Source organism: Mastigoproctus giganteus, chromosome 7 (assembly GCF_048544385.1).
Source record: "Mastigoproctus giganteus isolate SK-2022 chromosome 7, ASM4854438v1, whole genome shotgun sequence".
NCBI classification, from domain to species: domain Eukaryota; kingdom Metazoa; phylum Arthropoda; class Arachnida; order Uropygi; family Thelyphonidae; genus Mastigoproctus; species Mastigoproctus giganteus.
In genome coordinates this window covers 205,466,918-205,481,949 of record NC_143581.1, presented here as the reverse complement: position 1 = coordinate 205,481,949, position 15,032 = coordinate 205,466,918, and the positions used below count along the sequence as shown (strand labels likewise).

The 15,032-nt window shown below is 37.0% G+C and overlaps 1 protein-coding gene across 3 annotated transcripts in view; it reads left to right on the top strand.

The window, feature by feature from the left end:
* The first annotated feature begins 302 nt into the window (after positions 1-302).
* Positions 303-15,032, top strand: part of LOC150083611 (uncharacterized) — a 344,088-nt gene continuing 329,358 nt past the window's right edge. For all 3 annotated transcript variants that reach the window (XR_016547211.1, XM_090378089.1, XM_090378088.1), the window contains exon 1: positions 303-424. The gene's annotated coding sequence lies outside the window, so the exon portion shown is untranslated. The remainder of the gene's footprint in view (positions 425-15,032) is intronic.

The window sequence follows — 15,032 nt, the reverse complement described above, 5'->3', positions numbered from 1 at the left end:
AAAGGGAAGAAAAGCATTTGGAGCGAACTACCAGCATTAGTACTAGCACTCTACTAGTATATTACTACTGTGTACTAGCAGTAATGCTGTATGGGAAGACTGAGCTGCCTTTGTACAATTCGGAATTATTTACTAAATCCTGTGTAGAGAAAATCCAAAGTATCAGATTTGTTTGTAAACACACAGTATTCTATCTTGTATAATTACAGAGTAATAAGCAGGACTTTTTTTTTTTTTTTTTTGACTTGATGTTCGCAATGCATTATGGTACTAAGACGCCATTTTTATTGATATTCACTACATTGACAAGCTGTTTGATGCGTGTTGGTACGAAATATAGCCTTATTCGTGGCAGCATTGAAGCTAGCAGACGAATAATTTCATGATATATATTTATTTATGATTTTCGTTCTATTGAATTGAGGTAGGTATCGTTAATGTGTGATGCTTTATTGAATTTCATTATTTTTACGAGAGTCACACACATCCTTAAGATGAGATCTGATCCAGTACCGGTTATCCTAATTTTGATATCTAGAACTCCGGGGTTGGGGAACGGTAGAGAGTTGAATTTATACATATAAATTGAAATCTCTCCCAAAAATAATGCTTCATTTTTAGACTTCCTGAATTTTAATATAGCAAATGCGTTGGGTTGATTATAAATTTGCCAGCTACGTTGCATTTGGTATTGAAGGTAGGAGCTATTAATATTACGGATTGTGAGGTATTGAATAAATACATGTGAATGTCTGTGCACACATTGTTTATGAAAACTCTTGCGCCTGGGATCACTTACATGATAATGCGGTGTATTGTAATGTATTATTATGAATGAGCTGTATATGGTCTTGAATGGGTTGAGCAAGCTGAATGCTGATGGGATTCTTCCTCTTGCTTAGATTAAGAACCTGAGGGGGGCCACAGATTCAAATTGAGAGAAGACAGTTGTAGAATAGATGTGGAGAAATTTGCTTTTAGCCAGCGGATAGTTGATTGGTGGAACAGACTTCCATCTTTTGTTGTGGAAGTTGATAGCCTAAATAAATTTAAGGCTGAGCTGGACAGGCATTTGGAACAAATTGAGGGGTGAAATGTTTTTTTTTTTTGGCTGATTCTGCATAAGCTTGCTTGCTTTCTTGCATTGTATGCCTCTACTAATGCTACATGGGAGTAATTGAAAATGATATTGTAGATTTCAAAAGTTACGATTAATCAGTGGCGAAACTACCATACCGCCAGGACCACTACCCTACCGCGAATGGAAACGAAACGCGGTGTTATTGTTGCTGAATATTATGTGGATCGCATGGCTTTCGTTAGGGGGTTAGAATTTATGATTTTCAGTAATGAATAAAAGGTTGTTTAGGCATTAAAAAAAAAACAGTAAAACAGGCGAAACAAGACAAGAACTAAAATTTTTAAAAATGGTATTTATGATTTTATTATAACTGAATGTTAATACCTGGAAATATTGCAAAATAACATTATAGCAGCGTTCATAATAAACAGAAGCATTTTTTCCATTTATTAATATACACAGTTTACGTACATTCATATATATATGAATGTACGTAAACTGTAATATTATGTTACAATAAAAAGAAATGGAAGTATGCCATTAGCGTGGCAAACCAGTAGAGCGAAGAATTTAATATGCAAAAGTAAGGTTAGAATAATGTTGGGGAAACATTATTTAGAAAATAGTCCTAATTAAATGAAAATTTAGCTGCTCCCCCCCCCCCCCTTATTGATAGGCACCAGTTTCCTAAACACTTGAAATATCACATAACTAATTTAGAACACATTAAATGCAAATTTAGCGGTGCCCTCCCCTTATGATAGACAGTTTCCGAAACACACGTGAAATATCACATATGTAAATGTAACTTGCCAACAGTACAGAAATTAAGTTTAAATAGCGAAGGAAGGTTAAAATAGAGAACTGAGTAGAACAAGCTATAAAAACAAATTGAATAGGAAAGACTGACCATTATGCCTCATCTCGTCAGTGGACCACGAGGCAGTAATAGTCAGCAAACCGTTACATTTCAAATGCTACACAAATCCACGCCGTGACAGAATGATATAAAGCTCAATGCACAAAATGTCTACAAAAATGCTTATTTTTGGTGGGGGACTGCAGACCCTAATCCTTGCTTTTGTGTCATATTACTGGATGATTTTGCATGCATTAAAATGGAATTGCTTATTTTTTAAAATTTTTGGTGGGATTTGTTGTCCCCTAACCTCCACTTTTGGGACCGAACATTACTAGATGATTATGTGTGTATTACCAGTGAGAATTACTGATGCACGTGTGCACAAAAATGCTTTTTTTTTTGATACAATGACAACTGAAACAATAACTGGGAAAACAATGGAATCGTCAAAAAACTACATGATTACAAAGAAAACTCACCTCATCAGCCCTGGCCTAGCACAATATACACAGCACGATAATAACTGAACACTTTAATGCACAAAATGTCTAAAGAAATGATTATTTTTTAAAAATCTTGGGAGCTGTATCCCCCAACTCCTGCTTTTGGGACGGAACATCATTAGATGATTCCACTTGCATTACCAAAGAGAATTGCTCCTGCATGTTTGTTCAAAAGTGCTTTTTTTCTCATATTTTTTTTGATACAATAAAAAGAATAACTGGGAAAAACAATGAAATTGTCAAAAAAACTACATGAATACAAAGAAAACTCACCTCGTCAGTGGTGGTCTAGCATGGTAATAACTGAACACTAGCACACAGTGACGAAACTAAGCAAATGATAATTTCGCATTTGGAATTCTTAGAATATAAAATGTTGGAGAATGTGATTGAAGGTCAGCTCTCACAATTCAAGTGTAACTTAGTTTTACAAACATAACTCATTATCAAAACTGCAGAATAACTTAAAATTATAATTCAAAAGCACGATAATAACGGAACACAAGCACACAATGACGACACTTAGCAAATGATAATTTCGGATTTACCTCTACAATCAAATCAAGTGACATTCGTTTGTAACAGAAGGGGGGAACGCAGAGACTGGACGGGGTAAACCTGTCAATCACTGCCTTCTCGGTTACAGTCTGGAAGGTGGGGCCCTGGAAACTAGGCACCTCTGAGGAGATCTGATTAAGGTGTTTGAGGCTTTGAATGGATTGAGTAAGTTCAATAATCACAATGGAATCCATCTTCTCAGATTACACACCTGGGAGCATAAATTCAAATCTAGGAGGTAGGGTTGCTGGATAGATTTGCATAAGTTTGTCTTCAGCCATTGTGGAGTTGATTATTGGAAAAAACTTCCACTGGTATTGTAAGAGTGGGTAGTTTGAATACATTCAAAGAAGTACTAGACAAACTATCAGAGGGGATGGACAGGTGTTAAGGGGACTTTTTTTTTGCTGTACAAGCTTTCCCTCTTGCATTGTTTACCACTACTTAATACTAATTTTCCTCATAAATAAAACTTTGCTCTCCATCGGAGAAACCATTAATGTGAGACAGACAAACCTGTATGTGTTAGTTAAAAGATTTCAGCAAGATTTTATCTCTTTGGGATTTGATTGCATCTGTTGAATTTCAAATGTGATTAACAATGAGAAGATTGTTGCTGGGACCAGTTTCTTTTGTAGCAATTATTAGCATCAGTAGAGGCATGTAATGCAAGAAAGCAAGCTTATACAGCATCAGCTAAAAAAAAAAAAAAAAACTTCCCATTTCACCTATCCACTCACTGCAAAAGTTTTAAGTTCAGCCTTGAATTTATATAAGCTGTCGACTTCTATGACAACAGATGGAAGCTTGTTCCAGCAATCAGCCACCCACTGGCTAAAGGCAAATTTCCACACAGGGTAGTTGTCTATTCTACAACTGTCTTTCCTCAGTTTTAATTTATGCCCTGTCAGGTTCATAATCTGAGCAAGAGGAAGAATCCAATCAGCACTGCACATGCTCAAACCATTCAAGGCCTTATAAACCTCAATCAGATCACCTCGCAGGTTCCTAGTCTCCAGACATTGCAATTTGCAGAACTTAGGCCTTTCTTCATAAGAGCAACTCTTTGTTCCCCTCACCAGTCTTTTTGCTGTTCTCTCTGCTCATTCTAACAACTACATCCTTCCTAAAATTAGGCTTCCAGACCTGTACGCAGTACTCAAGCTATGGCCTGACCATTGTCTTATACAAGGGGATAATCACCTCCTTATCCTTGCTAGCAAAATTCCTGTATATCATTGACAAAACCCATGATCTGCTCTTCCAGCCTTTCTGCATTGCTCAGAAAACTTCATATCTGAATGCACAATTACCCCCAGGTCTTTTTCATTCTACATTATCCTGAATGTAACCCCATCCAGTTGGTACATTTCTCTGGGGTTATTGCTACCCATATGCAGTACAGCCACTCCACGACTTATGTAAGGGTTGCGTTCTGCAGAACTGTCAGAATTTCCCTAAATGTTTATGCAGCACTCGCAGCTATGCATGCTGAATTTGATTGATGAAAAAAAGAAATGTTCGACGAACATGTAAATAGAATTATTTATTCAATTTTTTTTATCTCATGCTCAGGAAAAATTACCAAAGTGTACAAAATTACAAAAATTTCAAAATTATAAAATTACAGAAAGAGAGAGGAGACAGGCATAGAATTAACTCTCCAGCTGATAAACACCCCGCTATGAAATTTGAGGGCTGTGGAGATTTAGAAGGGATTTTTCCAACACATCACAAAATTTCTCTGCTGCTGTAGAATCGGCACTGGCGACTTCACCACATACTTTCATGTTTTGGAAACCATTGCAATGCTTGAGTCTATTAAACCACCTGTTGCTTTCCACAAACTTGGCTTGGGATTCACTGTACTTATCCTTAACATCTTTATAAATACTTCTTTCTTTTGCTTGAATGGCCATTAGATTCAGGGCCACTTGCTTCTGAATCTAATTTTCCATACATATTATTAATAGCTTTCCTATCTTCGATATAGCATCTGAAATCTGTTTTGTGATCACTGTTGATCTTAAATGCGTTGATCCTCTAATATGTTCTTTTATATGTGCACTGTCCTTTGAAATAGCATTCACTGTTGAAGCAGTGAGACTTAATTCTGATGCAATAGAAGTAAGAAGCTAGATAAACTTTATCTAGCTTCTTACTTAATCATTTTCATCTTCATTTCTAAATCAATTTTGTTTGGTTTCTTAGCACTGCCACCACTTGAACTTTCTGTTGGTCACTTTCCTGTCATTGTTGTTATAAGTAAATAGGAATGAAGAGAAGATTCTGAAAATTTGTTTTATATGATTGAAGATTTCAGTGAAGGGAAACACATTTCACCATAATACCGTAACATAAAAACTCACAGAATTCCAGTTAACAGTATTATCACAAATGCAATAAGACTGAATTTACTACCCTTTTATAATAGATTCCACTAACAGAAAAGCCCAATAAACCAGAAAGTGCAAATTATTTTTATTGTTTTATGGTCGTGACCTCCAGAAACGTGTTTTTGAAAAATATCACAAAGGTGTTCAAAATTGATTCATATAATGGAACATATGATATCGATGAAAGTGTAGCAATTTTCATTATAAAAATGACCATTTAGAGCAGGGGTGGGCCAAATCCGGCCCGCGACGATGTTGAATCCGGCCCCATACCTGACTACACTCGCCGTAAACGTTCGGCTTAATTCGGTTCAATTGGGAATCGCGGCCAGTACAACAGTAACCAAGTGATTCTACGCAGCGTCAAAGAGTTATTTCCTAATTATTATTGTAACATCGATCGAATGAAGTTCCTTTGGGTTTGACTTCTTATTGAAAAAAATAATATTGGTGCGAGATATTTTATGTTTTATGCCTTTTATAATTTTTAATATAATATAATTTATAGCCCATAAAATGAGCCAATTAAAAAAAAAAAAAGAAAAATTGATGCCGAATGCCTCATTTTCAATGATAATTGGACATTCAGATTTTTTTTTAAAAATACATTAATAATTTGGTAATTCAAGTAATATAACATTTTTTAGGTTCTGATTTTTTTTATTAAATCGTTCAATCTATTCCGGCCTGCATCATGATACGAAAATTTCATTCGGCCCGCTGACGAAAAAAGTTGCCCACCCCTGATTTAGAGAGATTAGTTGTATAGCGAAAATCTTTACTTCCGAGGTCTTGGAAAGAGTTAACAAAAAAAAAAACAAAAAAAACAATGTGTTATTGGGTTCACATTGCGATGTTTTCATGATAAATCCATTTATTCCCATGGGATGCAAAATACGTTTCCACAATTTTTTTTAAGTTCACCGGCTGGCAAAAACTTGCATAAAGTCAAATTTCCGTAAGTTGAGTATTACATAAGATGGGGAGTGTCAGTACTTTTTAGTTGTCAAAGTTAAACTTCAGTTGCCACTTTTCAGCTCATCTGCCCAACTTTTCCAGATCCCGTTGTAGCAGTATACTGTTATTAACAACCCTGCCAACCTTTGTATTATCTGCAAACTTTGACATGAAGATTGATATTCCTTCATCAGTATCATTGATAAATATTAAAAAACAACAATGGGCCCAACACCAAACGCTGGGGGACACCACTAATAACATTGGTCCAGGAAGAGCAGTGTCCATTGATTACAACTCTCTCTCCCACTCAACCTTTTATCCATTGTTGCAACTTGCCGTTAATGCCATACTGCTCCAATTTGTACAGTAGTCTTCCATGTGTAACAGTATCAAAAGCTTTCCTGAAATCCAAGTATATAATATCAAAATTATTTTATTTTACATCCAGTTCCTTTGTGACATGTCATAGTATCCAATGAAATTGGTCAGACAAGACTTCCTCTTAACAAACCCATGCTGTGTCTGAAATCCAAGTATATAATATCAAAATTATTTTTTGCATCTAGTTCCTTTGTGACCATGTCATAATATCCAATGAAATTGGCCAGACAAGACGTCCTCTTAACAAACCCATGCTGTGTCTGAATTATTACTACAGTCTTGTGTAGATGACCCTGCAGTGCTTCTTTAACCAGTGACTCCATTATTTTCCCTGGAACAGAAGTAAAACTAAGAGGTCTGTAATTACTTGTCACCCTTTGATCCCCCTTTGTGAATTATGGATACATATGTACATCTCCAGTCCATAGAAACTTCCCCTGAGTCCAAGGATGCTCTCATAATTATGGCTAAGGGTTTGCTTTCTTCCTTTGCCACCTCCTTTAATATAACTGGATAGATTCCATCCACCCCAGGTGCCTTATGTTTAACTTCAACAATTTCTCCTCCACTTTGTTCTCAGTTATTACAAAATTATTTAACTCCCTGTTAGAGTTAGATAAACATCTGGCTTTCTCCACCTCGAATAACTCCTCATGTGTGAATGTAAATGCAAAATACTCATTTAGTTTGACAGCTATCTTAGAATGGCGCCTCCGTAGCCAGGTGAGCAGAGCAACAGTGCGCAGCACACGCTTCTTGATTAGACCGGGGTTCAAGCCTGTGCCCACCAAATGCGGAGGATGCAGAAAGGTCAGGGAATGACCACCGCATATCCTCAGAGCAATATGGCCTTAGTTGCTAATGCTCCTAAAAACCAAATAACAAATAGCTATCTTAGAATGATCTACCGTCAAACACTGATATCAAGTGGACCAATCTGTTTCATCCCTTTCCTTTTAGAGTTTATATAAGTAAAGAAGTCTTTTCTGTTTTTCTTTGCATGCATGTTTATATAAGTAAAGAAGTATTTGCTGTTTTTCTTTGCATGCATGTTTATATAAGTAAAGAAGTCTTTGCTGTTTTTCTTTGCATGCATGTTAATATAAGTAAAGAAGTCTTTGCTGTTTTTCTCTGCATTATGAGAAATCCAAAGATTTCTCATAATCTGCCTTCGCTTGCCTAGCCTCCTTTGTGACTTGATTGCAGTCTACCTTATATCTATTATAGGCTTCTGTGTCGCCTGATAATTTATATGCATCCCATACATTTTTCTTCTCTGCCGCATGTCTCTTTAGTTCATCTGACATCCATTTGGGCCTAAACCTAGAACAGTATTTCTTAGTTGGAACAAAAAGCTTAGTTGCTTCCCATTTAGAATTTGATATGGGTAACATCATTAGTTGGTCCCACTGTTTAGAATATAAAAAATCTCTGAGACCACTGTTGTCACTTTTACGAAAGCGAAAACCCTTCCCTTTACCCCTGAATTATTAGTATTATGAGGGGTTTCCGAAAAGTAAGGTAACACATCTTTCTCTTGATGATGTTTAATAATACGAAGTTGAAATTACACACCAAGAAATAGGTGAACATGCACTACTTCTCCACAAAGTCTCCAGTTTTATTGATGCACTTTGCCCAATGATGCATCAGTTTATCAATACTAGTACTGAAAAAGTCTGTCCCCACATGCAGTAACCAACATTGCACCACCTGATGAACTTCCTCTTCTGTGGTGAAATTTTTTTTTTTCTTGTGAACCCCAAACACGAGAGGTATTAGAACCTATAGTACTTAGTACTGTGCTAGGGTTGGAGGTTTAGAAGACAAAAGAAGATATTTGTTGACATTGGACTTGAATTTCTGTAGATTGTAATTTTCAGGAAATATGTATGAAGGAAGGTTGTTCCAGAAAACGGCAGTTGAATGAATAAATGAGGAAGATGAAAAGTTGGTTCTGTGGGTTTGAAGTTGGACAGTAAATGGATGTTGGCTGGTGGCGGCAAGTGTTTGGACCGTTTTGAAAGAAAGAGCAGGAATTATAGAAGCCAATTCAGAAGAACAGTGCCCATGAAGTATCTGTAGAAAAGGCATACAGCAGAAACAGTACATCTATGAGAGAGCGAGTAGAGAGAATCTGTTAGAGATGAGTCCTTAATTAACCAAGGGTCCTCCGTAGCCAGGTGGGAAGGAGCAGCAGTGCATAGCACACGCTTGATTAGACCGTAGTAACACATCTTTTGAGAAGATGAAAAATTTGGTGGTGATGGGTGTTCGAGCCCATCACCACCAAATACGGAGGATGCGGGAAGGTCAGGGAATGACCACCGCATATCCCGGAGCAATATGGCCTTAGTTGCTAATGCTCCTAAAAACCAAATAACAAACAGTCAAAAGCTTCACTAAGGCTATCCTGTCGATGGCCTTAGTTATATGCAAAATTAGAAGGAAAAAAACAAAACAATACATTTTCACAAATGTGTACTGACTGTACTGTGCTGCTGCTGAGACACAGCCGCCACGGTCTAAGCAATAAACCAATAAAGCAATCACCGTGCCATGCATTTTATTGTTTTATTTTTAAGAATTTGAATTATAGTATGTAGGGAAATATAACGGTTTTGTTATATTTATATTTTATTTATTTTAGTTGTGAGTATAGTTGTTAAAAACTAATTATTAATTAAGTAATAAAAGTTAAGTTAACATAAATAAAAGAATTGTCAAAAAAATAAAATTGTCTCACGTGAAAAGTGCCACCCTGGGCGGACTGCCCCCTGCCCCACTAGCTACGCCACTGGGTTTACTATATAAATAAAGGAAATATAATATAATGAAAGACATAAAGGAAAATGTTCAGGGAATTAAAATTAGTATTAGTAAAGGCAAATGATGAGAGAAAGCGAACTTATACATCAGCCAAAAAAAAAAATTCTTTCCTATATTACATCTCAATCCCTTCTTATTTGTCTAGTTCCTCCTAAATTTATTCAAACTACCTATTTTCATGCAACCAGATGGAAGTTGTTCCAATAGTCAAGTACCCTCTGGTTGAAAGCATGTTTCGGTGCATCTATCCTTCAATTTAAATTTATACACTGCCCCTTGTGTGTTTTGTCTGTGCAAGAGAAAAGATGCCATCATTTAGCTTATCCAATCTATTACCCAACACTTCAATCAGATCTCAAATGCTACAATTTGCAGAACTGAATCCTTCATTGGTAAGAGTACTCTTTTTGTTCCTCCTCACTAATCTTGTTTGTCTTCTCTTCCCCCTTTTCCAATAGATCCACGTTCTTCCTAAAATGGAGCTTCCAGACTTATATGCAGTGTTTGAGATGTGGCATAACCATTGCCTTATACAATGGTAAATCCCATCCTTAACCTTACTGGCAAAATTTTTCTATATACAGGCATACCTCGATTAACGAATAGGATGCGTTCCACGAAATTACTTCGTTAAGCGAAACTTCGTTTTCAGAGGTAAAAATACTATGGCCAGAATAGGGATACGTTCCTACGTAAAGAAAATGAAAAGCTTTTTTTCGAACAAAGAAAAGTTTTATTAAATAAACAGTCAACTTACATACAAAGTGAAATCACATTTTAAAATATGAGGTTAAAGTTGATTGCTTATGCTTTTTTTCTCTTTCATTTAACAATTGCCTATACGGAGTTATTGCATTTAACACTGATCGCTTAACTATAACACTTCTTCCTAAGTCAGGATCATTTTCACTAAAAAAATTTAAAACGTTTTCAATATCATTTAAGCACCTTTTTAAATCTTTGGTTGTTAACACTTTTTCGGCAGGAACTTCTTTAACTTTGCCTTCATTATCTTTGTCTTCGTTGCTAACAAGGCTTTCTAAATCTTCCACTGAAAAACCATCATCTTCTGCATTCAATAAATTTCTAACATCCTCTTCATCGACATTTTCGAAAACTATTTGATTGAGACATCTGGATAACTTCATTTCTAATTCTTGGATGTTATTTTCTTCTTCTAGTACAACTTCTGGCCATATTTTGCGCCAAACTCCATGTAAAGCATTTCTTAGTGACTTCTTTCCAAGAACTATCAATGTTTTCAATTGCGTTTTTAATGGTGTAGTTTTTCCAAAAAGTTTTAACTGTCATTTCCTCTTTATCCTCTAGTTCAGTTAAACTCCTTAATGTTCGACGCAGAAAATAAGCCTTAAATGATGCTATTACTCTCTGATCCAATGGTTGAATCAGGGAAGTTGTGTTTGCTGGAAGAAACACAACTTTGACAGGAATGCATGTGTCCAACGTGTTAAGATCAGTAGGATGTCCCGGAGCATTGTCTAACAACAAAAGAGCTTTTTCTTCAAAGTTGTTTTTTTGACAATACCGTTTTACTTCAGGACAAAAGTGGTTAACAAACCAATCAGTAAATAACTCCTTGGTAACCCACGCTTTTCTATTTGCTTTCCATATTACAGGTAAGTTCATTTTTATGTTACCTTTTAACGCCCTCGGATTTTCTGAATGGTAAACTAATAACAATTTTAATTTATAATCGCCAGAGGCATTTGATCCAAAGAGTAACGTTAAACGGTCTTTGGCTGCTTTGAACCCAGCAGCTGATTTTTCTTCAATAGAGATGAAGCTTTTTGTTGGTAGCCGTTTCCAGAACAAACCGCTTTCGTCAACATTGAACACCAAATTTGGTGGAAAATTTTCACGTTTAATTATTTCCTTTAGTTTTTTTGGAAACTTATTTGCAGTTTCAACATCTGCACTTGCAGCTTCTCCTGTTAATTTTACACTATGAATCCTGGCCCGTTTTTTAAATTTCTCGAACCAATCACGAGAAGCCCCAAAGGTTTCCGTAATTTCTTCAGTTTGTTTAGATTTCAGGTGATTAAACAAAAATGGAATATTTTTTTATGTTAAATGGGGCTTGAAATTGCGGACTTCGTTATATCGAGGCTTCGTTATCAGAGGTAACGTTAACCGAGGTATGCCTGTAATTGAAAAAACCCTATGAGTTGGCCTGGCTGGCTGTTTGCACTGCTCAGAAAACTTCATGTCTAAATGCATGCTTATCCCCAGGTCTTTTTTGTTTTCCGCAAACCAACTGTGTTGTACCACAATGTACAACACAGTTGTACTGTGTTGTAATTGTAGTTGCATCTCGAGGAGGAGGATCAACAAAATATTGAGGACTTCTTTTGCTGATTTGTACATAATACAATTATGTACATAATACAATTTTATTATGTACAATAAAATTGTACATAATACAATTATGTTAACTTGTCATTTCAGTTTGTACACGTAAATGCAATAAAATGTATGTTTGGTTGTCATGATTTCCATTTGCATGATCTCATATTTCCATTAATTACATTTTACCCTTCGGGAAGATATTTATGGCAATTAGTATGGCAGTTATTTGTTGTTTTGGGATTACTGATAGCCATATGCAGTACCTTGCATTTTTTCAGTGTTAAACTTCACTTGCATATTTCTTAGCCCATCACCTTAATTTTTCTAGATACTCCACTTTATCCCGGATAAAGATGCTATAGCAGATATTAACATCAGACAACTACATCACCTTAATTTTTCTAGATACCCCACTTTATCCTGGATAAAGATGCTATAGCAGATATTAACATCAGACAACTACATCTTATTCATCCAGAGAATTATTCCCAGGTTTCTAAGATCTACACCGACGATTTAAAGTCTGGCAATAAAGCGGGTGCAGTTGCTGTCTTCCCTAATACAACCGTTTCTATTCCACTTCCAGCTGAATGCAGCAGCTATACTGCTGATCACTATGCAATTAAGCTTGCCCTGGAAAATATTTCACATCTATCAATCAATAAAAGTATAGTATACACAGATTCCAAAAGTGCTCTGTCAGCTCTCAGGAATACTTCACCCTAGAATCCTTTGGTAAAGCCAATACGGCATAAGCTGGAACATCTTCATGAGCAAAATCAAATTGTTGTCTTCCTCCGGGATCCCAGATCACAGTGGTATTCCTGGAAATGATTGCACTGATGATGCTGCTGCAAAGCATCCTTCCAATAACATAGCCTTATCAAATGATCCCATATCCCAATGATAAACATAACGTACAGAAAATATGTATGGAACAATGGACATTTCTGTGGAAAAAGCAAACGCACAAATTATTTCAACTGAAACCTGAACCACAATTATTGACATCTACATTCTGCAAAAATAGAAAAGAAGTGCTTCTAGCCAGAACTTGAACTGGCCATACTCACCTCACTCATCTGTTTTTGCTCACAGGAAACAATCCTACTCAGTGCATGCACAGTTTGCAACCACTATCAGAAATCACATACTGATTGAATGTTGCTTGTTAAACACTGTCCGACGTTCTACTTTCAGCTCCATATGAAACCCTACATCACTCAGCAGTATTGTAGGTAATGACACGGTGCCTCCGTAACGAGGTGGGCAGGAGTGGCAGTGCGTAGCACCAGCTTCTTGATTAGACCGGGGTTCGAGCCAGTGACCAAATACGGAATGATGCGGAAAGGTCAGGGAATGACCACTGCATATCCCCGGAGCAATATGCTTTAGCTGCTAATGCTCCTAAAAACCAAATAACGACAACAAAAGGTAATGACACAGCACTGTCTGAATTTTTCACCAACTTGAAACGAATTAGCATTAGTAGAGGCATATGATGCAAGAAAGCAAGCTTATGCAGCATCACCCCTCCGTTCGTTCGAAATACCTGTCCACCTGAGCCTTAAATTTATTTAGGCTATCAACTTCCACAACAAGGGATGGAAGTGTGTTCCACCAACCAACTACCCGCTGGCTAAAGGCAAATTTCTGCACATCTATCTTACATCTGTCTTTCCTCAATTTGAATTTATGCCCTCTCAGGTGATTATTCTGAACACGAGGAAGAATCCCATCAGCATCGAGCATGCTCAAACCATTCAAGGCTTTATACACCTCTATCAGATTGCCTTGCCGGTGTCTAGTCTCCAGACACTGTAATTTGCAAAAGTTAAGCCTTTCTTCTTAAGGCAACACTTTGTTCCATTCACTAATCTTGTTGCCCTTCTCTGTACTCTTTCCAGCAGCTCTACACCCTTCTTGAAATGAGGCCTCCAGACCTGTATACAGTACTCAAGGTGTGGTCTGACCATTGCCTTATACAAGGGAATAATCACCTCCTTTCCCTGCTAGAAAAATTCCTGTATATCATTGACAAGACACATGAGCTACTCTTGCAGCCCATCTGCACTGCTCAGAAAACTTCATTTCTGCCTGCACAATTACCCCCAGGTCCTTTTCATTCTCTACCACTGTCAGTGTAATACCACAGAGTTGATACATTACTCTGGGGTTACTGTTTCCCATATGCAGTACTTTACATTTGTCAATGTTAAACTTCATTTGCCACCTCTCAGCCATCTGCTCAAAATTTCCAGATCCTGTTGCAGCAGCATACTGTCAGTAGTGTCCTTAACAACCATGCCAACCTTTGTATCGTCTGCAAACTTGGACAATAAGCTCGATATACCATCATCAATATCATTTATAAATACAGAAAACAACACTGAACCCTGAGGGGCTCCACTAATAACATTACTCCACGATGAGCAGTGTCCATTGATTACACTAATGATATTAACAGTAGGAGACCGACAGAATTACTTAACAAGTACAGATCACTGTTGGAAAAAAGCCTTGAATTAGGGTTGAATTTGAAAGTGTCTGCAATTCTGCCCAGACACGATAGGAGGGAGTATATGAGGAGAGCCTTGTCAATCAATTCGGCCCTGGAAAGATTGTGCAAGGCTCAAGGGATAGAATTTTTTTCAGCCTGGTCTGTACTTGTTAACAGGAGAGACTGCTTCTACAGGGATGGGATACACTTAAATAGAAAGAGTGCAAGAATATTTGCTGATGCTATCAAGGCAGTGTTAGGTGGGTTGGAAAACTGCTAGCTTGTGGGGGGGATACAAGGACTAATAGATTAACAGTAGCCATTGGCAGAGGTGAAAGTGATTCCTCCACTGCTTCTATTGGAATGAGCAGAAGCCTGGAAAACAAGATGCAGGAGATTTCGGACACATCTGGGAGTCATTGCGGTAAAGTAAACACATGGGTTGTGTTAGGGTAGCTAAGGATAGGAACAGGTGATTGTATACTTGCATGAACACCAATGCTAGGAGTTTGGTAAATAAATTTGATGAATTTGAGGTATTGCTCAAAGCATCAAAGTCAGATATTGATGGGATATTAGAGACGCGGTGTCACAC